General features: G+C 46.8%; 50 non-coding genes across 50 annotated transcripts in view; all 50 read left to right on the top strand.

Annotated features, from left to right (window-relative positions):
- The window catches only part of LOC136211950 (5S ribosomal RNA), a 119-nt gene extending 83 nt beyond the window's left edge, over nucleotides 1-36 (top strand). Inside the window, exon 1 of the ribosomal RNA XR_010679132.1 lies at nucleotides 1-36. This exon is cut by the window's left edge and continues 83 nt beyond it. This is a non-coding gene — a ribosomal RNA (5S ribosomal RNA).
- A 259-nt stretch (nucleotides 37-295) lies between these two features.
- Nucleotides 296-414, top strand: LOC136215218 (5S ribosomal RNA). Its single transcript, XR_010682266.1, has one exon. It is a non-coding gene; the product is annotated as a 5S ribosomal RNA (ribosomal RNA).
- Nucleotides 415-672: 258 nt separating this feature from the next.
- On the top strand, nucleotides 673-791 carry LOC136212347 (5S ribosomal RNA). Its single transcript, XR_010679509.1, has one exon. It is a non-coding gene; the product is annotated as a 5S ribosomal RNA (ribosomal RNA).
- A 259-nt stretch (nucleotides 792-1,050) lies between these two features.
- Nucleotides 1,051-1,169, top strand: LOC136215241 (5S ribosomal RNA). Its single transcript, XR_010682289.1, has one exon. It is a non-coding gene; the product is annotated as a 5S ribosomal RNA (ribosomal RNA).
- Nucleotides 1,170-1,427: 258 nt separating this feature from the next.
- Nucleotides 1,428-1,546, top strand: LOC136215206 (5S ribosomal RNA). Its single transcript, XR_010682254.1, has one exon. It is a non-coding gene; the product is annotated as a 5S ribosomal RNA (ribosomal RNA).
- A 258-nt stretch (nucleotides 1,547-1,804) lies between these two features.
- Nucleotides 1,805-1,923, top strand: LOC136212750 (5S ribosomal RNA). Its single transcript, XR_010679891.1, has one exon. It is a non-coding gene; the product is annotated as a 5S ribosomal RNA (ribosomal RNA).
- A 183-nt stretch (nucleotides 1,924-2,106) lies between these two features.
- Nucleotides 2,107-2,225, top strand: LOC136211663 (5S ribosomal RNA). Its single transcript, XR_010678859.1, has one exon. It is a non-coding gene; the product is annotated as a 5S ribosomal RNA (ribosomal RNA).
- Nucleotides 2,226-2,484: 259 nt separating this feature from the next.
- On the top strand, nucleotides 2,485-2,603 carry LOC136215195 (5S ribosomal RNA). Its single transcript, XR_010682241.1, has one exon. It is a non-coding gene; the product is annotated as a 5S ribosomal RNA (ribosomal RNA).
- Nucleotides 2,604-2,861: 258 nt separating this feature from the next.
- Nucleotides 2,862-2,980, top strand: LOC136212345 (5S ribosomal RNA). The gene has a single exon (XR_010679507.1). It is a non-coding gene; the product is annotated as a 5S ribosomal RNA (ribosomal RNA).
- Nucleotides 2,981-3,239: 259 nt separating this feature from the next.
- Nucleotides 3,240-3,358, top strand: LOC136215240 (5S ribosomal RNA). The gene has a single exon (XR_010682288.1). It is a non-coding gene; the product is annotated as a 5S ribosomal RNA (ribosomal RNA).
- A 258-nt stretch (nucleotides 3,359-3,616) lies between these two features.
- Nucleotides 3,617-3,735, top strand: LOC136215183 (5S ribosomal RNA). Its single transcript, XR_010682230.1, has one exon. It is a non-coding gene; the product is annotated as a 5S ribosomal RNA (ribosomal RNA).
- A 258-nt stretch (nucleotides 3,736-3,993) lies between these two features.
- On the top strand, nucleotides 3,994-4,112 carry LOC136212749 (5S ribosomal RNA). The gene has a single exon (XR_010679890.1). It is a non-coding gene; the product is annotated as a 5S ribosomal RNA (ribosomal RNA).
- A 183-nt stretch (nucleotides 4,113-4,295) lies between these two features.
- LOC136211662 (5S ribosomal RNA) lies at nucleotides 4,296-4,414 on the top strand. The gene has a single exon (XR_010678858.1). It is a non-coding gene; the product is annotated as a 5S ribosomal RNA (ribosomal RNA).
- A 259-nt stretch (nucleotides 4,415-4,673) lies between these two features.
- Nucleotides 4,674-4,793, top strand: LOC136213810 (5S ribosomal RNA). The gene has a single exon (XR_010680912.1). It is a non-coding gene; the product is annotated as a 5S ribosomal RNA (ribosomal RNA).
- A 258-nt stretch (nucleotides 4,794-5,051) lies between these two features.
- On the top strand, nucleotides 5,052-5,170 carry LOC136215171 (5S ribosomal RNA). The gene has a single exon (XR_010682219.1). It is a non-coding gene; the product is annotated as a 5S ribosomal RNA (ribosomal RNA).
- A 258-nt stretch (nucleotides 5,171-5,428) lies between these two features.
- LOC136212748 (5S ribosomal RNA) lies at nucleotides 5,429-5,547 on the top strand. The gene has a single exon (XR_010679889.1). It is a non-coding gene; the product is annotated as a 5S ribosomal RNA (ribosomal RNA).
- A 183-nt stretch (nucleotides 5,548-5,730) lies between these two features.
- Nucleotides 5,731-5,849, top strand: LOC136215159 (5S ribosomal RNA). Its single transcript, XR_010682208.1, has one exon. It is a non-coding gene; the product is annotated as a 5S ribosomal RNA (ribosomal RNA).
- Nucleotides 5,850-6,108: 259 nt separating this feature from the next.
- On the top strand, nucleotides 6,109-6,228 carry LOC136213809 (5S ribosomal RNA). The gene has a single exon (XR_010680911.1). It is a non-coding gene; the product is annotated as a 5S ribosomal RNA (ribosomal RNA).
- A 258-nt stretch (nucleotides 6,229-6,486) lies between these two features.
- LOC136215148 (5S ribosomal RNA) lies at nucleotides 6,487-6,605 on the top strand. The gene has a single exon (XR_010682197.1). It is a non-coding gene; the product is annotated as a 5S ribosomal RNA (ribosomal RNA).
- A 258-nt stretch (nucleotides 6,606-6,863) lies between these two features.
- On the top strand, nucleotides 6,864-6,982 carry LOC136212747 (5S ribosomal RNA). Its single transcript, XR_010679888.1, has one exon. It is a non-coding gene; the product is annotated as a 5S ribosomal RNA (ribosomal RNA).
- A 183-nt stretch (nucleotides 6,983-7,165) lies between these two features.
- LOC136215136 (5S ribosomal RNA) lies at nucleotides 7,166-7,284 on the top strand. The gene has a single exon (XR_010682186.1). It is a non-coding gene; the product is annotated as a 5S ribosomal RNA (ribosomal RNA).
- Nucleotides 7,285-7,544: 260 nt separating this feature from the next.
- On the top strand, nucleotides 7,545-7,663 carry LOC136215123 (5S ribosomal RNA). Its single transcript, XR_010682174.1, has one exon. It is a non-coding gene; the product is annotated as a 5S ribosomal RNA (ribosomal RNA).
- Nucleotides 7,664-8,196: 533 nt separating this feature from the next.
- LOC136211694 (5S ribosomal RNA) lies at nucleotides 8,197-8,315 on the top strand. Its single transcript, XR_010678888.1, has one exon. It is a non-coding gene; the product is annotated as a 5S ribosomal RNA (ribosomal RNA).
- Nucleotides 8,316-8,574: 259 nt separating this feature from the next.
- Nucleotides 8,575-8,693, top strand: LOC136215112 (5S ribosomal RNA). The gene has a single exon (XR_010682163.1). It is a non-coding gene; the product is annotated as a 5S ribosomal RNA (ribosomal RNA).
- A 260-nt stretch (nucleotides 8,694-8,953) lies between these two features.
- Nucleotides 8,954-9,072, top strand: LOC136215067 (5S ribosomal RNA). The gene has a single exon (XR_010682121.1). It is a non-coding gene; the product is annotated as a 5S ribosomal RNA (ribosomal RNA).
- Nucleotides 9,073-9,255: 183 nt separating this feature from the next.
- Nucleotides 9,256-9,374, top strand: LOC136215002 (5S ribosomal RNA). The gene has a single exon (XR_010682059.1). It is a non-coding gene; the product is annotated as a 5S ribosomal RNA (ribosomal RNA).
- Nucleotides 9,375-9,633: 259 nt separating this feature from the next.
- Nucleotides 9,634-9,752, top strand: LOC136212325 (5S ribosomal RNA). The gene has a single exon (XR_010679488.1). It is a non-coding gene; the product is annotated as a 5S ribosomal RNA (ribosomal RNA).
- Nucleotides 9,753-10,012: 260 nt separating this feature from the next.
- Nucleotides 10,013-10,131, top strand: LOC136215066 (5S ribosomal RNA). The gene has a single exon (XR_010682120.1). It is a non-coding gene; the product is annotated as a 5S ribosomal RNA (ribosomal RNA).
- Nucleotides 10,132-10,314: 183 nt separating this feature from the next.
- On the top strand, nucleotides 10,315-10,433 carry LOC136215471 (5S ribosomal RNA). The gene has a single exon (XR_010682512.1). It is a non-coding gene; the product is annotated as a 5S ribosomal RNA (ribosomal RNA).
- A 258-nt stretch (nucleotides 10,434-10,691) lies between these two features.
- On the top strand, nucleotides 10,692-10,810 carry LOC136212324 (5S ribosomal RNA). Its single transcript, XR_010679487.1, has one exon. It is a non-coding gene; the product is annotated as a 5S ribosomal RNA (ribosomal RNA).
- A 258-nt stretch (nucleotides 10,811-11,068) lies between these two features.
- On the top strand, nucleotides 11,069-11,187 carry LOC136212746 (5S ribosomal RNA). The gene has a single exon (XR_010679887.1). It is a non-coding gene; the product is annotated as a 5S ribosomal RNA (ribosomal RNA).
- Nucleotides 11,188-11,370: 183 nt separating this feature from the next.
- On the top strand, nucleotides 11,371-11,489 carry LOC136215100 (5S ribosomal RNA). Its single transcript, XR_010682152.1, has one exon. It is a non-coding gene; the product is annotated as a 5S ribosomal RNA (ribosomal RNA).
- Nucleotides 11,490-11,749: 260 nt separating this feature from the next.
- Nucleotides 11,750-11,868, top strand: LOC136211956 (5S ribosomal RNA). Its single transcript, XR_010679138.1, has one exon. It is a non-coding gene; the product is annotated as a 5S ribosomal RNA (ribosomal RNA).
- Nucleotides 11,869-12,414: 546 nt separating this feature from the next.
- Nucleotides 12,415-12,533, top strand: LOC136215089 (5S ribosomal RNA). The gene has a single exon (XR_010682141.1). It is a non-coding gene; the product is annotated as a 5S ribosomal RNA (ribosomal RNA).
- Nucleotides 12,534-12,791: 258 nt separating this feature from the next.
- On the top strand, nucleotides 12,792-12,910 carry LOC136215077 (5S ribosomal RNA). Its single transcript, XR_010682130.1, has one exon. It is a non-coding gene; the product is annotated as a 5S ribosomal RNA (ribosomal RNA).
- A 258-nt stretch (nucleotides 12,911-13,168) lies between these two features.
- LOC136215065 (5S ribosomal RNA) lies at nucleotides 13,169-13,287 on the top strand. The gene has a single exon (XR_010682119.1). It is a non-coding gene; the product is annotated as a 5S ribosomal RNA (ribosomal RNA).
- Nucleotides 13,288-13,546: 259 nt separating this feature from the next.
- LOC136215053 (5S ribosomal RNA) lies at nucleotides 13,547-13,665 on the top strand. Its single transcript, XR_010682108.1, has one exon. It is a non-coding gene; the product is annotated as a 5S ribosomal RNA (ribosomal RNA).
- Nucleotides 13,666-13,925: 260 nt separating this feature from the next.
- On the top strand, nucleotides 13,926-14,044 carry LOC136215064 (5S ribosomal RNA). Its single transcript, XR_010682118.1, has one exon. It is a non-coding gene; the product is annotated as a 5S ribosomal RNA (ribosomal RNA).
- Nucleotides 14,045-14,227: 183 nt separating this feature from the next.
- On the top strand, nucleotides 14,228-14,346 carry LOC136215001 (5S ribosomal RNA). The gene has a single exon (XR_010682058.1). It is a non-coding gene; the product is annotated as a 5S ribosomal RNA (ribosomal RNA).
- A 259-nt stretch (nucleotides 14,347-14,605) lies between these two features.
- On the top strand, nucleotides 14,606-14,724 carry LOC136212323 (5S ribosomal RNA). The gene has a single exon (XR_010679486.1). It is a non-coding gene; the product is annotated as a 5S ribosomal RNA (ribosomal RNA).
- A 260-nt stretch (nucleotides 14,725-14,984) lies between these two features.
- Nucleotides 14,985-15,103, top strand: LOC136215063 (5S ribosomal RNA). Its single transcript, XR_010682117.1, has one exon. It is a non-coding gene; the product is annotated as a 5S ribosomal RNA (ribosomal RNA).
- A 183-nt stretch (nucleotides 15,104-15,286) lies between these two features.
- Nucleotides 15,287-15,405, top strand: LOC136215470 (5S ribosomal RNA). The gene has a single exon (XR_010682511.1). It is a non-coding gene; the product is annotated as a 5S ribosomal RNA (ribosomal RNA).
- Nucleotides 15,406-15,664: 259 nt separating this feature from the next.
- LOC136215042 (5S ribosomal RNA) lies at nucleotides 15,665-15,783 on the top strand. Its single transcript, XR_010682097.1, has one exon. It is a non-coding gene; the product is annotated as a 5S ribosomal RNA (ribosomal RNA).
- Nucleotides 15,784-15,965: 182 nt separating this feature from the next.
- LOC136215030 (5S ribosomal RNA) lies at nucleotides 15,966-16,084 on the top strand. The gene has a single exon (XR_010682086.1). It is a non-coding gene; the product is annotated as a 5S ribosomal RNA (ribosomal RNA).
- Nucleotides 16,085-16,584: 500 nt separating this feature from the next.
- On the top strand, nucleotides 16,585-16,703 carry LOC136213079 (5S ribosomal RNA). Its single transcript, XR_010680212.1, has one exon. It is a non-coding gene; the product is annotated as a 5S ribosomal RNA (ribosomal RNA).
- A 259-nt stretch (nucleotides 16,704-16,962) lies between these two features.
- Nucleotides 16,963-17,081, top strand: LOC136215018 (5S ribosomal RNA). Its single transcript, XR_010682075.1, has one exon. It is a non-coding gene; the product is annotated as a 5S ribosomal RNA (ribosomal RNA).
- Nucleotides 17,082-17,339: 258 nt separating this feature from the next.
- Nucleotides 17,340-17,458, top strand: LOC136215006 (5S ribosomal RNA). The gene has a single exon (XR_010682063.1). It is a non-coding gene; the product is annotated as a 5S ribosomal RNA (ribosomal RNA).
- A 259-nt stretch (nucleotides 17,459-17,717) lies between these two features.
- LOC136212891 (5S ribosomal RNA) lies at nucleotides 17,718-17,836 on the top strand. The gene has a single exon (XR_010680031.1). It is a non-coding gene; the product is annotated as a 5S ribosomal RNA (ribosomal RNA).
- A 260-nt stretch (nucleotides 17,837-18,096) lies between these two features.
- Nucleotides 18,097-18,215, top strand: LOC136215062 (5S ribosomal RNA). Its single transcript, XR_010682116.1, has one exon. It is a non-coding gene; the product is annotated as a 5S ribosomal RNA (ribosomal RNA).
- A 183-nt stretch (nucleotides 18,216-18,398) lies between these two features.
- LOC136215000 (5S ribosomal RNA) lies at nucleotides 18,399-18,517 on the top strand. The gene has a single exon (XR_010682057.1). It is a non-coding gene; the product is annotated as a 5S ribosomal RNA (ribosomal RNA).
- Nucleotides 18,518-18,626: the final 109 nt, after the last annotated feature.

Raw genomic sequence — 18,626 nt, 5'->3', positions numbered from 1 at the left:
TGGGTGACCTCTTGGGAAGTCCTCGTGTTGCACCCCCAAACTTTTTTGCAACGTGCATTTTTTAATTATTTAATTTTTTTTTCACCATGGCGTGCACGTTTTCGAGGCGGGCCCAAACTTTTTTGCAACGTGCATTTTTTAATTATTTAATTTTTTTTTCACCATGGCGTGCACGTTTTCGAGGCGGGGGTCAGTGTTTGGGGTCCGGGGGCTTGTGCATGCACGTGAAGGATGAGCATACGGGAGAAAGGGGCGCCCAGTATGGAATATATGCTTAGTTTTTGCATGGGATAACGGGTGCGATCATACCAGCACTAATGCACCGGATCCCATCAGAACTCCGAAGTTAAACGTGCTTGGGCGAGAGTAGTACTAAGATGGGTGACCTCTTGGGAAGTCCTCGTGTTGCACCCCTAAACTTTTTTGCAACGTGCATTTTTTAATTATTTAATTTTTTTTTCACCATGGCGTGCACGTTTTCGAGGCGGGCCCAAACTTTTTTGCAACGTGCATTTTTTAATTATTTAATTTTTTTTCACCATGGCGTGCACGTTTTCGAGGCGGGGGTCAGTGTTTGGGGTCCGGGGGCTTGTGCATGCACGTGAAGGATGAGCATACGGGAGAAAGGGGCGCCCAGTATGGAATATATGCTTAGTTTTTGCATGGGATGATGGGTGCGATCATACCAGCACTAATGCACCGGATCCCATCAGAACTCCGAAGTGAAACGTGCTTGGGCGTGAGTAGTACTAAGATGGGTGACCTCTTGGGAAGTCCTCGTGTTGCACCCCCAAACTTTTTTGCAACGTGCATTTTTTAATTATTTAATTTTTTTTTCACCATGGCGTGCACGTTTTCGAGGCGGGCTCAAACTTTTTTGCAACGTGCATTTTTTAATTATTTAATTTTTATTTCACCATGGCGTGCACGTTTTCGAGGCGGGGGTCAGTGTTTGGGGTCCGGGGGCTTGTGCATGCACGTGAAGGATGAGCATACGGGAGAAAGGGGCGCCCAGTATGGAATATATGCTTAGTTTTTGCATGGGATGACGGGTGTGATCATACCAGCACTAATGCACCGGATCACATCAAAACTCCGAAGTTAAACGTGCTTGGGCGAGAGTAGTACTAAGATGGGTGACCTCTTGGGAAGTCCTCGTGTTGCACCCCTAAACTTTTTTGCAACGTGCATTTTTTAATTATTTAATTTTTTTTTCACCATGGCGTGCACGTTTTCGAGGCGGGCCCAAACTTTTTTGCAACGTGCATTTTTTAATTATTTAATTTTTTTTCACCATGGCGTGCACGTTTTCGAGGCGGGGGTCAGTGTTTGGGGTCCGGGGGCTTGTGCATGCACGTGAAGGATGAGCATACGGGAGAAAGGGGCGCCCAGTATGGAATATATGCTTAGTTTTTGCATGGGATGACGGGTGCGATCATACCAGCACTAATGCACCGGATCCCATCAGAACTCCGAAGTTAAACGTGCTTGGGCGAGAGTAGTACTAAGATGGGTGACCTCTTGGGAAGTCCTCGTGTTGCACCCCTAAACTTTTTTATAACGTGCATTTTTTAATTATTTAATTTTTTTTTCACCATGGCGTGCACGTTTTCGAGGCGGGCCCAAACTTTTTTGCAACGTGCATTTTTTAATTATTTAATTTTTTTTCACCATGGCGTGCACGTTTTCGAGGCGGGGGTCAGTGTTTGGGGTCCGGGGGCTTGTGCATGCACGTGAAGGATGAGCATACGGGAGAAAGGGGCGCCCAGTATGGAATATATGCTTAGTTTTTGCATGTGATGACGGGTGCGATCATACCAGCACTAATGCACCGGATCCCATCAGAACTCCGAAGTTAAACGTGCTTGGGCGAGAGTAGTACTAAGATGGTTGACCTCTTGGGAAGTCCTCGTGTTGCACCCCCAAACTTTTTTGCAACGTGCATTTTTTAATTATTTAATTTTTTTTTTCACCATGGCGTGCATGTTTTCGAGGCGGGGGTCAGTGTTTGGGGTCCGGGGGCTTGTGCATGCACGTGAAGGATGAGCATACGGGAGAAAGGGGCGCCCAGTATGGAATATATGCTTAGTTTTTGCATGGGATGACGGGTGCAATCATACCAGCACTAATGCACCGGATCCCATCAGAACTCCGAAGTTAAACGTGCTTGGGCGAGAGTAGTACTAAGATGGGTGACCTCTTGGGAAGTCCTCGTGTTGCACCCCCAAACTTTTTTGCAACGTGCATTTTTTAATTATTTAATTTTTTTTTCACCATGGCGTGCACGTTTTCGAGGCGGGCCCAAACTTTTTTGCAACGTGCATTTTTTAATTATTTAATTTTTTTTTCACCATGGCGTGCACGTTTTCGAGGCGGGGGTCAGTGTTTGGGGTCCGGGGGCTTGTGCATGCACGTGAAGGATGAGCATACGGGAGAAAGGGGCGCCCAGTATGGAATATATGCTTAGTTTTTGCATGGGATAACGGGTGCGATCATACCAGCACTAATGCACCGGATCCCATCAGAACTCCGAAGTTAAACGTGCTTGGGCGAGAGTAGTACTAAGATGGGTGACCTCTTGGGAAGTCCTCGTGTTGCACCCCTAAACTTTTTTGCAACGTGCATTTTTTAATTATTTAATTTTTTTTTCACCATGGCGTGCACGTTTTCGAGGCGGGCCCAAACTTTTTTGCAACGTGCATTTTTTAATTATTTAATTTTTTTTCACCATGGCGTGCACGTTTTCGAGGCGGGGGTCAGTGTTTGGGGTCCGGGGGCTTGTGCATGCACGTGAAGGATGAGCATACGGGAGAAAGGGGCGCCCAGTATGGAATATATGCTTAGTTTTTGCATGGGATGATGGGTGCGATCATACCAGCACTAATGCACCGGATCCCATCAGAACTCCGAAGTGAAACGTGCTTGGGCGTGAGTAGTACTAAGATGGGTGACCTCTTGGGAAGTCCTCGTGTTGCACCCCCAAACTTTTTTGCAACGTGCATTTTTTAATTATTTAATTTTTTTTTCACCATGGCGTGCACGTTTTCGAGGCGGGCTCAAACTTTTTTGCAACGTGCATTTTTTAATTATTTAATTTTTATTTCACCATGGCGTGCACGTTTTCGAGGCGGGGGTCAGTGTTTGGGGTCCGGGGGCTTGTGCATGCACGTGAAGGATGAGCATACGGGAGAAAGGGGCGCCCAGTATGGAATATATGCTTAGTTTTTGCATGGGATGACGGGTGTGATCATACCAGCACTAATGCACCGGATCACATCAAAACTCCGAAGTTAAACGTGCTTGGGCGAGAGTAGTACTAAGATGGGTGACCTCTTGGGAAGTCCTCGTGTTGCACCCCTAAACTTTTTTGCAACGTGCATTTTTTAATTATTTAATTTTTTTTTCACCATGGCGTGCACGTTTTCGAGGCGGGCCCAAACTTTTTTGCAACGTGCATTTTTTAATTATTTAATTTTTTTTCACCATGGCGTGCACGTTTTCGAGGCGGGGGTCAGTGTTTGGGGTCCGGGGGCTTGTGCATGCACGTGAAGGATGAGCATACGGGAGAAAGGGGCGCCCAGTATGGAATATATGCTTAGTTTTTGCATGGGATGACGGGTGCGATCATACCAGCACTAATGCACCGGATCCCATCAGAACTCCGAAGTTAAACGTGCTTGGGCGAGAGTAGTACTAAGATGGGTGACCTCTTGGGAAGTCCTCGTGTTGCACCCCTAAACTTTTTTATAACGTGCATTTTTTAATTATTTAATTTTTTTTTCACCATGGCGTGCACGTTTTCGAGGCGGGCCCAAACTTTTTTGCAACGTGCATTTTTTAATTATTTAATTTTTTTTCACCATGGCGTGCACGTTTTCGAGGCGGGGGTCAGTGTTTGGGGTCCGGGGGCTTGTGCATGCACGTGAAGGATGAGCATACGGGAGAAAGGGGCGCCCAGTATGGAATATATGCTTAGTTTTTGCATGTGATGACGGGTGCGATCATACCAGCACTAATGCACCGGATCCCATCAGAACTCCGAAGTTAAACGTGCTTGGGCGAGAGTAGTACTAAGATGGTTGACCTCTTGGGAAGTCCTCGTGTTGCACCCCCAAACTTTTTTGCAACGTGCATTTTTTAATTATTTAATTTTTTTTTTCACCATGGCGTGCATGTTTTCGAGGCGGGGGTCAGTGTTTGGGGTCCGGGGGCTTGTGCATGCACGTGAAGGATGAGCATACGGGAGAAAGGGGCGCCCAGTATGGAATATATGCTTAGTTTTTGCATGGGATGACGGGTGCAATCATACCAGCACTAATGCACCGGATCCCATCAGAACTCCGAAGTTAAACGTGCTTGGGCGAGAGTAGTACTAAGATGGGTGACCTCTTGGGAAGTCCTCGTGTTGCACCCCCAAACTTTTTTGCAACGTGCATTTTTTAATTATTTAATTTTTTTTTCACCATGGCGTGCACGTTTTCGAGGCGGGCCCAAACTTTTTTGCAACGTGCATTTTTTAATTATTTAATTTTTTTTTCACCATGGCGTGCACGTTTTCGCGGCGGGGGTCAGTGTTTGGGGTCCGGGGGCTTGTGCATGCACGTGAAGGATGAGCATACGGGAGAAAGGGGCGCCCAGTATGGAATATATGCTTAGTTTTTGCATGGGATGACGGGTGCGATCATACCAGCACTAATGCACCGGATCCCATCAGAACTCCGAAGTTAAACGTGCTTGGGGCGAGAGTAGTACTAAGATGGGTGACCTCTTGGGAAGTCCTCGTGTTGCACCCCTAAACTTTTTTGCAACGTGCATTTTTTAATTATTTAATTTTTTTTTCACCATGGCGTGCACGTTTTCGAGGCGGGCCCAAACTTTTTTGCAACGTGCATTTTTTAATTATTTAATTTTTTTTCACCATGGCGTGCACGTTTTCGAGGCGGGGGTCAGTGTTTGGGGTCCGGGGGCTTGTGCATGCACGTGAAGGATGAGCATACGGGAGAAAGGGGCGCCCAGTATGGAATATATGCTTAGTTTTTGCATGGGATGACGGGTGCGATCATACCAGCACTAATGCACCGGATCCCATCAGAACTCCGAAGTTAAACGTGCTTGGGCGAGAGTAGTACTAAGATGGGTGACCTCTTGGGAAGTCCTCGTGTTGCACCCCTAAACTTTTTTATAACGTGCATTTTTTAATTATTTAATTTTTTTTTCACCATGGCGTGCACGTTTTCGAGGCGGGCCCAAACTTTTTTGCAACGTGCATTTTTTAATTATTTAATTTTTTTTCACCATGGCGTGCACGTTTTCGAGGCGGGGGTCAGTGTTTGGGGTCCGGGGGCTTGTGCATGCACGTGAAGGATGAGCATACGGGAGAAAGGGGCGCCCAGTATGGAATATATGCTTAGTTTTTGCATGTGATGACGGGTGCGATCATACCAGCACTAATGCACCGGATCCCATCAGAACTCCGAAGTTAAACGTGCTTGGGCGAGAGTAGTACTAAGATGGTTGACCTCTTGGGAAGTCCTCGTGTTGCACCCCCAAACTTTTTTGCAACGTGCATTTTTTAATTATTTAATTTTTTTTTTCACCATGGCGTGCATGTTTTCGAGGCGGGGGTCAGTGTTTGGGGTCCGGGGGCTTGTGCATGCACGTGAAGGATGAGCATACGGGAGAAAGGGGCGCCCAGTATGGAATATATGCTTAGTTTTTGCATGGGATGACGGGTGCGATCATACCAGCACTAATGCACCGGATCCCATCAGAACTCCGAAGTTAAACGTGCTTGGGCGAGAGTAGTACTAAGATGGGTGACCTCTTGGGAAGTCCTCGTGTTGCACCCCCAAACTTTTTTGCAACGTGCATTTTTTAATTATTTAATTTTTTTTTCACCATGGCGTGCACGTTTTCGAGGCGGGCCCAAACTTTTTTGCAACGTGCATTTTTTAATTATTTAATTTTTTTTTCACCATGGCGTGCACGTTTTCGCGGCGGGGGTCAGTGTTTGGGGTCCGGGGGCTTGTGCATGCACGTGAAGGATGAGCATACGGGAGAAAGGGGCGCCCAGTATGGAATATATGCTTAGTTTTTGCATGGGATGACGGGTGCGATCATACCAGCACTAATGCACCGGATCCCATCAGAACTCCGAAGTTAAACGTGCTTGGGGCGAGAGTAGTACTAAGATGGGTGACCTCTTGGGAAGTCCTCGTGTTGCACCCCTAAACTTTTTTGCAACGTGCATTTTTTAATTATTTAATTTTTTTTTCACCATGGCGTGCACGTTTTCGAGGCGGGCCCAAACTTTTTTGCAACGTGCATTTTTTAATTATTTAATTTTTTTTCACCATGGCGTGCACGTTTTCGAGGCGGGGGTCAGTGTTTGGGGTCCGGGGGCTTGTGCATGCACGTGAAGGATGAGCATACGGGAGAAAGGGGCGCCCAGTATGGAATATATGCTTAGTTTTTGCATGGGATGACGGGTGCGATCATACCAGCACTAATGCACCGGATCCCATCAGAACTCCGAAGTTAAACGTGCTTGGGCGAGAGTAGTACTAAGATGGGTGACCTCTTGGGAAGTCCTCGTGTTGCACCCCTAAACTTTTTTATAACGTGCATTTTTTAATTATTTAATTTTTTTTTCACCATGGCGTGCACGTTTTCGAGGCGGGCCCAAACTTTTTTGCAACGTGCATTTTTTAATTATTTAATTTTTTTTCACCATGGCGTGCACGTTTTCGAGGCGGGGGTCAGTGTTTGGGGTCCGGGGGCTTGTGCATGCACGTGAAGGATGAGCATACGGGAGAAAGGGGCGCCCAGTATGGAATATATGCTTAGTTTTTGCATGTGATGACGGGTGCGATCATACCAGCACTAATGCACCGGATCCCATCAGAACTCCGAAGTTAAACGTGCTTGGGCGAGAGTAGTACTAAGATGGTTGACCTCTTGGGAAGTCCTCGTGTTGCACCCCCAAACTTTTTTGCAACGTGCATTTTTTAATTATTTAATTTTTTTTTTCACCATGGCGTGCATGTTTTCGAGGCGGGGGTCAGTGTTTGGGGTCCGGGGGCTTGTGCATGCACGTGAAGGATGAGCATACGGGAGAAAGGGGCGCCCAGTATGGAATATATGCTTAGTTTTTGCATGGGATGACGGGTGCGATCATACCAGCACTAATGCACCGGATCCCATCAGAACTCCGAAGTTAAACGTGCTTGGGCGAGAGTAGTACTAAGATGGGTGACCTCTTGGGAAGTCCTCGTGTTGCACCCCCAAACTTTTTTGCAACGTGCATTTTTTAATTATTTAATTTTTTTTTCACCATGGCGTGCACGTTTTCGAGGCGGGCCCAAACTTTTTTGCAACGTGCATTTTTTAATTATTTAATTTTTTTTTTCACCATGGCGTGCACGTTTTCGAGGCGGGGGTTAGTGTTTGGGGTCCGGGGGCTTGTGCATGCACGTGAAGGATGAGCATACGGGAGAAAGGGGCGCCCAGTATGGAATATATGCTTAGTTTTTGCATGGGATGACGGGTGCGATCATACCAGCACTAATGCACCGGATCCCATCAGAACTCCGAAGTTAAACGTGCTTGGGCGAGAGTAGTACTAAGATGGGTGACCTCTTGGGAAGTCCTCGTGTTGCACCCCTAAACTTTTTTGCAACGTGCATTTTTTAATTATTTAATTTTTTTTTCACCATGGCGTGCACGTTTTCGAGGCGGGCCCAAACTTTTTTGCAACGTGCATTTTTTAATTATTTAATTTTTTTTTTCACCATGGCGTGCACGTTTTCGAGGCGGGGGTCAGTGTTTGGGGTCCGGGGGCTTGTGCATGCACGTGAAGGATGAGCATACGGGAGAAAGGGGCGCCCAGTATGGAATATATGCTTAGTTTTTGCATGGGGTGACGGGTGACCTCTTGGGATCCCATCAGAACTCCGAAGTTAAACGTGCTTGGGCGAGAGTAGTACTAAGATGGTTGACCTCTTGGGAAGTCCTCGTGTTGCACCCCCAAACTTTTTTGCAACGTGCATTTTTTAATTATTTAATTTTTTTTTTCACCATGGCGTGCATGTTTTCGAGGCGGGGGTCAGGGGGCTTGTGCATGCACGTGAAGGATGAGCATACGGGAGAAAGGGGCGCCCAGTATGGAATATATGCTTAGTTTTTGCATGGGATGATGGGTGCGATCATACCAGCACTAATGCACCGGATCCCATCAGAACTCCGAAGTTAAACGTGCTTGGGCGTGAGTAGTACTAAGATGGGTGACCTCTTGGGAAGTCCTCGTGTTGCACCCCCAAACTTTTTTGCAACGTGCATTTTTTAATTATTTAATTTTTTTTTCACCATGGCGTGCACGTTTTCGAGGCGGGCCCAAACTTTTTTGCAACGTGCATTTTTTAATTATTTAATTTTTTTTTCACCATGGCGTGCACGTTTTCGAGGCGGGGGTCAGTGTTTGGGGTCCGGGGGCTTGTGCATGCACGTGAAGGATGAGCATACGGGAGAAAGGGGCGCCCAGTATGGAATATATGCTTAGTTTTTGCATGGGATGACGGGTGCGATCATACCAGCACTAATGCACCGGATCCCATCAGAACTCCGAAGTTAAACGTGCTTGGGCGAGAGTAGTACTAAGATGGGTGACCTCTTGGGAAGTCCTCGTGTTGCACCCCTAAACTTTTTTGCAACGTGCATTTTTTAATTATTTAATTTTTTTTTCACCATGGCGTGCACGTTTTCGAGGCGGGCCCAAACTTTTTTGCAACGTGCATTTTTTAATTATTGAATTTTTTTTTTCACCATGGCGTGCACGTTTTCGAGGCGGGGGTCAGTGTTTGGGGTCCGGGGGCTTGTGCATGCACGTGAAGGATGAGCATACGGGAGAAAGGGGCGCCCAGGATGGAATATATGCTTAGTTTTTGCATGTGATGACGGGTGCGATCATACCAGCACTAATGCACCGGATCCCATCAGAACTCCGAAGTTAAACGTGCTTTGGCGAGAGTAGTACTAAGATGGTTGACCTCTTGGGAAGTCCTCGTGTTGCACCCCCAAACTTTTTTGCAACGTGCATTTTTTAATTATTTAATTTTTTTTTTCACCATGGCGTGCATGTTTTCGAGGCGGGGGTCAGTGTTTGGGGTCCGGGGGCTTGTGCATGCACGTGAAGGATGAGCATACGGGAGAAAGGGGCGCCCAGTATGGAATATATGCTTAGTTTTTGCATGGGATGACGGGTGCGATCATACCAGCACTAATGCACCGGATCCCATCAGAACCCCGAAGTTAAACGTGCTTGGGCGAGAGTAGTACTAAGATGGGTGACCTCTTCGGAAGTCCTCGTGTTGCACCCCCAAACTTTTTTGCAACGTGCATTTTTTAATTATTTAATTTTTTTTTCACCATGGCGTGCACGTTTTCGAGGCGGGCCCAAACTTTTTTGCAACGTGCATTTTTTAATTATTTAATTTTTTTTTCACCATGGCGTGCACGTTTTCGAGGCGGGGGTCAGTGTTTGGGGTCCGGGGGCTTGTGCATGCACGTGAAGGATGAGCATACGGGAGAAAGGGGCGCCCAGTATGGAATATATGCTTAGTTTTTGCATGGGATGACGGGAGCGATCATACCAGCACTAATGCACCGGATCCCATCAGAACTCCGAAGTTAAACGTGCTTGGGCGAGAGTAGTACTAAGATGGGTGACCTCTTGGGAAGTCCTCGTGTTGCACCCCTAAACTTTTTTGCAACGTGCATTTTTTAATTATTTAATTTTTTTTTCACCATGGCGTGCACGTTTTCGAGGCGGGCCCAAACTTTTTTGCAACGTGCATTTTTTAATTATTTAATTTTTTTTTTCACCATGGCGTGCACGTTTTCGAGGCGGGGGTCAGTGTTTGGGGTCCGGGGGCTTGTGCATGCACGTGAAGGATGAGCATACGGGAGAAAGGGGCGCCCAGGATGGAATATATGCTTAGTTTTTGCATGTGATGACGGGTGCGATCATACCAGCACTAATGCACCGGATCCCATCAGAACTCCGAAGTTAAACGTGCTTTGGCGAGAGTAGTACTAAGATGGTTGACCTCTTGGGAAGTCCTCGTGTTGCACCCCCAAACTTTTTTGCAACGTGCATTTTTTAATTATTTAATTTTTTTTTTCACCATGGCGTGCATGTTTTCGAGGCGGGGGTCAGTGTTTGGGGTCCGGGGGCTTGTGTATGCACGTGAAGGATGAGCATACGGGAGAAAGGGGCGCCCAGTATGGAATATATGCTTAGTTTTTGCATGGGATGACGGGTGCGATCATACCAGCACTAATGCACCGGATCCCATCAGAACCCCAAAGTTAAACGTGCTTGGGCGAGAGTAGTACTAAGATGGGTGACCTCTTCGGAAGTCCTCGTGTTGCACCCCCAAACTTTTTTGCAACGTGCATTTTTTAATTATTTAATTTTTTTTCACCATGGCGTGCACGTTTTCGAGGCGGGCCCAAACTTTTTTGCAACGTGCATTTTTTAATTATTTAATTTTTTTTTCACCATGGCGTGCACGTTTTCGAGGCGGGGGTCAGTGTTTGGGGTCCGGGGGCTTGTGCATGCACGTGAAGGATGAGCATACGGGAGAAAGGGGCGCCCAGTATGGAATATATGCTTAGTTTTTGCATGGGATGACGGGAGCGATCATACCAGCACTAATGCACCGGATCCCATCAGAACTCCGAAGTTAAACGTGCTTGGGCGAGAGTAGTACTAAGATGGGTGACCTCTTGGGAAGTCCTCGTGTTGCACCCCTAAACTTTTTTATAACGTGCATTTTTTAATTATTTAATTTTTTTTTCACCATGGCGTGCACGTTTTCGAGGCGGGCCCAAACTTTTTTGCAACGTGCATTTTTTAATTATTTAATTTTTTTTCACCATGGCGTGCACGTTTTCGAGGCGGGGGTCAGTGTTTGGGGTCCGGGGGCTTGTGCATGCACGTGAAGGATGAGCATACGGGAGAAAGGGGCGCCCAGTATGGAATATATGCTTAGTTTTTGCATGTGATGACGGGTGCGATCATACCAGCACTAATGCACCGGATCCCATCAGAACTCCGAAGTTAAACGTGCTTGGGCGAGAGTAGTACTAAGATGGTTGACCTCTTGGGAAGTCCTCGTGTTGCACCCCCAAACTTTTTTGCAACGTGCATTTTTTAATTATTTAATTTTTTTTTTCACCATGGCGTGCATGTTTTCGAGGCGGGGGTCAGTGTTTGGGGTCCGGGGGCTTGTGCATGCACGTGAAGGATGAGCATACGGGAGAAAGGGGCGCCCAGTATGGAATATATGCTTAGTTTTTGCATGGGATGACGGGTGCGATCATACCAGCACTAATGCACCGGATCCCATCAGAACTCCGAAGTTAAACGTGCTTGGGCGAGAGTAGTACTAAGATGGGTGACCTCTTGGGAAGTCCTCGTGTTGCACCCCCAAACTTTTTTGCAACGTGCATTTTTTAATTATTTAATTTTTTTTTCACCATGGCGTGCACGTTTTCGAGGCGGGCCCAAACTTTTTTGCAACGTGCATTTTTTAATTATTTAATTTTTTTTTTCACCATGGCGTGCACGTTTTCGAGGCGGGGGTTAGTGTTTGGGGTCCGGGGGCTTGTGCATGCACGTGAAGGATGAGCATACGGGAGAAAGGGGCGCCCAGTATGGAATATATGCTTAGTTTTTGCATGGGATGACGGGTGTGATCATACCAGCACTAATGCACCGGATCCCATCAGAACTCCGAAGTTAAACGTGCTTGGGCGAGAGTAGTACTAAGATGGGTGACCTCTTGGGAAGTCCTCGTGTTGCACCCCTAAACTTTTTTGCAACGTGGATTTTTTAATTATTTAATTTTTTTTTCACCATGGCGTGCACGTTTTCGAGGCGGGCCCAAACTTTTTTGCAACGTGCATTTTTTAATTATTTAATTTTTTTTTTCACCATGGCGTGCACGTTTTCGAGGCGGGGGTCAGTGTTTGGGGTCCGGGGGCTTGTGCATGCACGTGAAGGATGAGCATACGGGAGAAAGGGGCGCCCAGTATGGAATATATGCTTAGTTTTTGCATGGGGTGACGGGTGACCTCTTGGGATCCCATCAGAACTCCGAAGTTAAACGTGCTTGGGCGAGAGTAGTACTAAGATGGTTGACCTCTTGGGAAGTCCTCGTGTTGCACCCCCAAACTTTTTTGCAACGTGCATTTTTTAATTATTTAATTTTTTTTTTCACCATGGCGTGCATGTTTTCGAGGCGGGGGTCAGTGTTTGGGGTCCGGGGGCTTGTGCATGCACGTGAAGGATGAGCATACGGGAGAAAGGGGCGCCCAGTATGGAATATATGCTTAGTTTTTGCATGGGATGATGGGTGCGATCATACCAGCACTAATGCACCGGATCCCATCAGAACTCCGAAGTTAAACGTGCTTGGGCGAGAGTAGTACTAAGATGGGTGACCTCTTGGGAAGTCCTCGTGTTGCACCCCCAAACTTTTTTGCAACGTGCATTTTTTAATTATTTAATTTTTTTTTCACCATGGCGTGCACGTTTTCGAGGCGGGCCCAAACTTTTTTGCAACGTGCATTTTTTAATTATTTAATTTTTTTTCACCATGGCGTGCACGTTTTCGAGGCGGGGGTCAGTGTTTGGGGTCCGGGGGCTTGTGCATGCACGTGAAGGATGAGCATACGGGAGAAAGGGGCGCCCAGTATGGAATATATGCTTAGTTTTTGCATGGGATGACGGGTGCGATCATACCAGCACTAATGCACCGGATCCCATCAGAACTCCGAAGTTAAACGTGCTTGGGCGAGAGTAGTACTAAGATGGGTGACCTCTTGGGAAGTCCTCGTGTTGCACCCCTAAACTTTTTTGCAACGTGCATTTTTTAATTATTTAATTTTTTTTTCACCATGGCGTGCACGTTTTCGAGGCGGGCCCAAACTTTTTTGCAACGTGCATTTTTTAATTATTTAATTTTTTTTCACCATGGCGTGCACGTTTTCGAGGCGGGGGTCAGTGTTTGGGGTCCGGGGGCTTGTGCATGCACGTGAAGGATGAGCATACGGGAGAAAGGGGCGCCCAGTATGGAATATATGCTTAGTTTTTGCATGGGATGATGGGTGCGATCATACCAGCACTAATGCACCGGATCCCATCAGAACTCCGAAGTTAAACGTGCTTGGGCGAGAGTAGTACTAAGATGGGTGACCTCTTGGGAAGTCCTCGTGTTGCACCCCCAAACTTTTTTGCAACGTGTATTTTTTAATTATTTAATTTTTTTTTCACCATGGCGTGCACGTTTTCGAGGCGGGCCCAAACTTTTTTGCAACGTGCATTTTTTAATTATTTAATTTTTTTTTCACCATGGGGTGCACGTTTTCGAGGCGGGGGTCAGTGTTTGGGGTCCGGGGGCTTGTGCATGCACGTGAAGGATGAGCATACGGGAGAAAGGGGCGCCCAGTATGGAATATATGCTTAGTTTTTGCATGGGATGACGGGTGCGATCATACCAGCACTAATGCACCGGATCCCATCAGAACTCCGAAGTTAAACGTGCTTGGGCGAGAGTAGTACTAAGATGGGTGACCTCTTGGGAAGTCCTCGTGTTGCACCCCTAAACTTTTTTGCAACGTGCATTTTTTAATTATTTAATTTTTTTTTCACCATGGCGTGCACGTTTTCGAGGCGGGCCCAAACTTTTTTGCAACGTGCATTTTTTAATTATTTAATTTTTTTTTTCACCATGGCGTGCACGTTTTCGAGGCGGGGGTCAGTGTTTGGGGTCCGGGGGCTTGTGCATGCACGTGAAGGATGAGCATACGGGAGAAAGGGGCGCCCAGGATGGAATATATGCTTAGTTTTTGCATGTGATGACGGGTGCGATCATACCAGCACTAATGCACCGGATCCCATCAGAACTCCGAAGTTAAACGTGCTTTGGCGAGAGTAGTACTAAGATGGTTGACCTCTTGGGAAGTCCTCGTGTTGCACCCCCAAACTTTTTTGCAACGTGCATTTTTTAATTATTTAATTTTTTTTTTCACCATGGCGTGCATGTTTTCGAGGCGGGGGTCAGTGTTTGGGGTCCGGGGGCTTGTGCATGCACGTGAAGGATGAGCATACGGGAGAAAGGGGCGCCCAGTATGGAATATATGCTTAGTTTTTGCATGGGATGACGGGTGCGATCATACCAGCACTAATGCACCGGATCCCATCAGAACCCCGAAGTTAAACGTGCTTGGGCGAGAGTAGTACTAAGATGGGTGACCTCTTCGGAAGTCCTCGTGTTGCACCCCCAAACTTTTTTGCAACGTGCATTTTTTAATTATTTAATTTTTTTTTCACCATGGCGTGCACGTTTTCGAGGCGGGCCCAAACTTTTTTGCAACGTGCATTTTTTAATTATTTAATTTTTTTTTCACCATGGCGTGCACGTTTTCGAGGCGGGGGTCAGTGTTTGGGGTCCGGGGGCTTGTGCATGCACGTGAAGGATGAGAATACGGGAGAAAGGGGCGGCCAGTATGGAATATATGCTTAGTTTTTGCATGGGATGACGGGAGCGATCATACCAGCACTAATGCACCGGATCCCATCAGAACTCCGAAGTTAAACGTGCTTGGGCGAGAGTAGTACTAAGATGGGTGACCTCTTGGGAAGTCCTCGTGTTGCACCCCTAAACTTTTTTGCAACGTGCATTTTTTAATTATTTAATTTTTTTTTCACCATGGCGTGCACGTTTTCGAGGCGGGCCCAAACTTTTTTGCAACGTGCATTTTTTAATTATTTAATTTTTTTTTTCACCATGGCGTGCACGTTTTCGAGGCGGGGGTCAGTGTTTGGGGTCCGGGGGCTTGTGCATGCACGTGAAGGATGAGCATACGGGAGAAAGGGGCGCCCAGGATGGAATATATGCTTAGTTTTTGCATGTGATGACGGGTGCGATCATACCAGCACTAATGCACCGGATCCCATCAGAACTCCGAAGTTAAACGTGCTTTGGCGAGAGTAGTACTAAGATGGTTGACCTCTTGGGAAGTCCTCGTGTTGCACCCCCAAACTTTTTTGCAACGTGCATTTTTTAATTATTTAATTTTTTTTTTCACCATGGCGTGCATGTTTTCGAGGCGGGGGTCAGTGTTTGGGGTCCGGGGGCTTGTGCATGCACGTGAAGGATGAGCATACGGGAGAAAGGGGCGCCCAGTATGGAATATATGCTTAGTTTTTGCATGGGATGACGGGTGCGATCATACCAGCACTAATGCACCGGATCCCATCAGAACCCCAAAGTTAAACGTGCTTGGGCGAGAGTAGTACTAAGATGGGTGACCTCTTCGGAAGTCCTCGTGTTGCACCCCCAAACTTTTTTGCAACGTGCATTTTTTAATTATTTAATTTTTTTTTCACCATGGCGTGCACGTTTTCGAGGCGGGCCCAAACTTTTTTGCAACGTGCATTTTTTAATTATTTAATTTTTTTTTCACCATGGCGTGCACGTTTTCGAGGCGGGGGTCAGTGTTTGGGGTCCGGGGGCTTGTGCATGCACGTGAAGGATGAGCATACGGGAGAAAGGGGCGCCCAGTATGGAATATATGCTTAGTTTTTGCATGGGATGATGGGTGCGATCATACCAGCACTAATGCACCGGATCCCATCAGAACTCCGAAGTTAAACGTGCTTGGGCGAGAGTAGTACTAAGATGGGTGACCTCTTGGGAAGTCCTCGTGTTGCACCCCCAAACTTTTTTGCAACGTGTATTTTTTAATTATTTAATTTTTTTTTCACCATGGCGTGCACGTTTTCGAGGCGGGGGTCAGTGTTTGGGGTCCGGGGGCTTGTGCATGCACGTGAAGGATGAGCATACGGGAGAAAGGGGCGCCCAGTATGGAATATATGCTTAGTTTTTGCATGGGATGACGGGTGCGATCATACCAGCACTAATGCACCGGATCCCATCAGAACTCCGAAGTTAAACGTGCTTGGGCGAGAGTAGTACTAAGATGGGTGACCTCTTGGGAAGTCCTCGTGTTGCACCCCTAAACTTTTTTGCAACGTGCATTTTTTAATTATTTAATTTTTTTTTCACCATGGCGTGCACGTTTTCGAGGCGGGCCCAAACTTTTTTGCAACGTGCATTTTTTAATTATTTAATTTTTTTTCACCATGGCGTGCACGTTTTCGAGGCGGGGGTCAGTGTTTGGGGTCCGGGGGCTTGTGCATGCACGTGAAGGATGAGCATACGGGAGAAAGGGGCGCCCAGTATGGAATATATGCTTAGTTTTTGCATGGGATGATGGGTGCGATCATACCAGCACTAAGATGGGTGACCTCTTGGGAAGTCCTCGTGTTGCACCCCTAAACTTTTTTGCAACGTGCATTTTTTAATTATTTAATTTTTTTTCACCATGGCGTGCACGTTTTCGAGGCGGGGGTCAGTGTTTGGGGTCCGGGGGCTTGTGCATGCACGTGAAGGATGAGCATACGGGAGAAAGGGGCGCCCAGTATGGAATATATGCTTAGTTTTTGCATGGGATGACGGGTGCGATCATACCAGCACTAATGCACCGGATCCCATCAGAACTCCGAAGTTAAACGTGCTTGGGCGAGAGTAGTACTAAGATGGGTGACCTCTTCGGAAGTCCTCGTGTTGCACCCCCAAACTTTTTTGCAACGTGCATTTTTTAATTATTTAATTTTTTTTTCACCATGGCGTGCACGTTTTCGAGGCGGGCCCAAACTTTTTTGCAACGTGCATTTTTTAATTATTTAATTTTTTTTTCACCATGGCGTGCACGTTTTCGAGGCGGGGGTCAGTGTTTGGGGTCCGGGGGCTTGTGCATGCACGTGAAGGATGAGCATACGGGAGAAAGGGGCGCCCAGTATGGAATATATGCTTAGTTTTTGCATGGGATGATGGGTGCGATCATACCAGCACTAATGCACCGGATCCCATCAGAACTCCGAAGTTAAACGTGCTTGGGCGAGAGTAGTACTAAGATGGGTGACCTCTTGGGAAGTCCTCGTGTTGCACCCCTAAACTTTTTTGCAACGTGCATTTTTTAATTATTTAATTTTTTTTTCACCATGGCGTGCACGTTTTCGAGGCGGGCCCAAACTTTTTTGCAACGTGCATTTTTTAATTATTTAATTTTTTTTCACCATGGCGTGCACGTTTTCGAGGCGGGGGTCAGTGTTTGGGGTCCGGGGGCTTGTGCATGCACGTGAAGGATGAGCATACGGGAGAAAGGGGCGCCCAGTATGGAATATATGCTTAGTTTTTGCATGGGATGATGGGTGCGATCATACCAGCACTAATGCACCGGATCCCATCAGAACTCCGAAGTTAAACGTGCTTGGGCGAGAGTAGTACTAAGATGGGTGACCTCTTGGGAAGTCCTCGTGTTGCACCCCCAAACTTTTTTGCAACGTGTATTTTTTAATTATTTAATTTTTTTTTCACCATGGCGTGCACGTTTTCGAGGCGGGCCCAAACTTTTTTGCAACGTGCATTTTTTAATTATTTAATTTTTTTTTCACCATGGCGTGCACGTTTTCGAGGCGGGGGTCAGTGTTTGGGGTCCGGGGGCTTGTGCATGCACGTGAAGGATGAGCATACGGGAGAAAGGGGCGCCCAGTATGGAATATATGCTTAGTTTTTGCATGGGATGACGGGTGCGATCATACCAGCACTAATGCACCAGATCCCATCAGAACTCCGAAGTTAAACGTGCTTGGGCGAGAGTAGTACTAAGATGGGTGACCTCTTGGGAAGTCCTCGTGTTGCACCCCTAAACTTTTTTGCAACGTGCATTTTTTAATTATTTAATTTTTTTTTCACCATGGCGTGCACGTTTTCGAGGCGGGCCCAAACGTTTTTGCAACGTGCATTTTTTAATTATTTAATTTTTTTTTTCACCATGGCGTGCACGTTTTCGAGGCGGGGGTCAGTGTTTGGGGTCCGGGGGCTTGTGCATGCACGTGAAGGATGAGCATACGGGAGAAAGGGGCGCCCAGGATGGAATATATGCTTAGTTTTTGCATGTGATGACGGGTGCGATCATACCAGCACTAATGCACCGGATCCCATCAGAACTCCGAAGTTAAACGTGCTTTGGCGAGAGTAGTACTAAGATGGTTGACCTCTTGGGAAGTCCTCGTGTTGCACCCCCAAACTTTTTTGCAACGTGCATTTTTTAATTATTTAATTTTTTTTTTCACCATGGCGTGCATGTTTTCGAGGCGGGGGTCAGTGTTTGGGGTCCGGGGGCTTGTGCATGCACGTGAAGGATGAGCATACGGGAGAAAGGGGCGCCCAGTATGGAATATATGCTTAGTTTTTGCATGGGATGACGGGTGCGATCATACCAGCACTAATGCACCGGATCCCATCAGAACCCCGAAGTTAAACGTGCTTGGGCGAGAGTAGTACTAAGATGGGTGACCTCTTCGGAAGTCCTCGTGTTGCACCCCCAAACTTTTTTGCAACGTGCATTTTTTAATTATTTAATTTTTTTTTCACCATGGCGTGCACGTTTTCGAGGCGGGCCCAAACTTTTTTGCAACGTGCATTTTTTAATTA

This window comes from Euphorbia lathyris, chromosome 1 (genome assembly GCF_963576675.1).
Source record: "Euphorbia lathyris chromosome 1, ddEupLath1.1, whole genome shotgun sequence".
Classification (NCBI taxonomy): domain Eukaryota; kingdom Viridiplantae; phylum Streptophyta; class Magnoliopsida; order Malpighiales; family Euphorbiaceae; genus Euphorbia; species Euphorbia lathyris.
The sequence above is the reverse complement of the archived record's forward strand: the minus strand, read 5'-3'. Positions and strand labels throughout refer to the sequence as shown.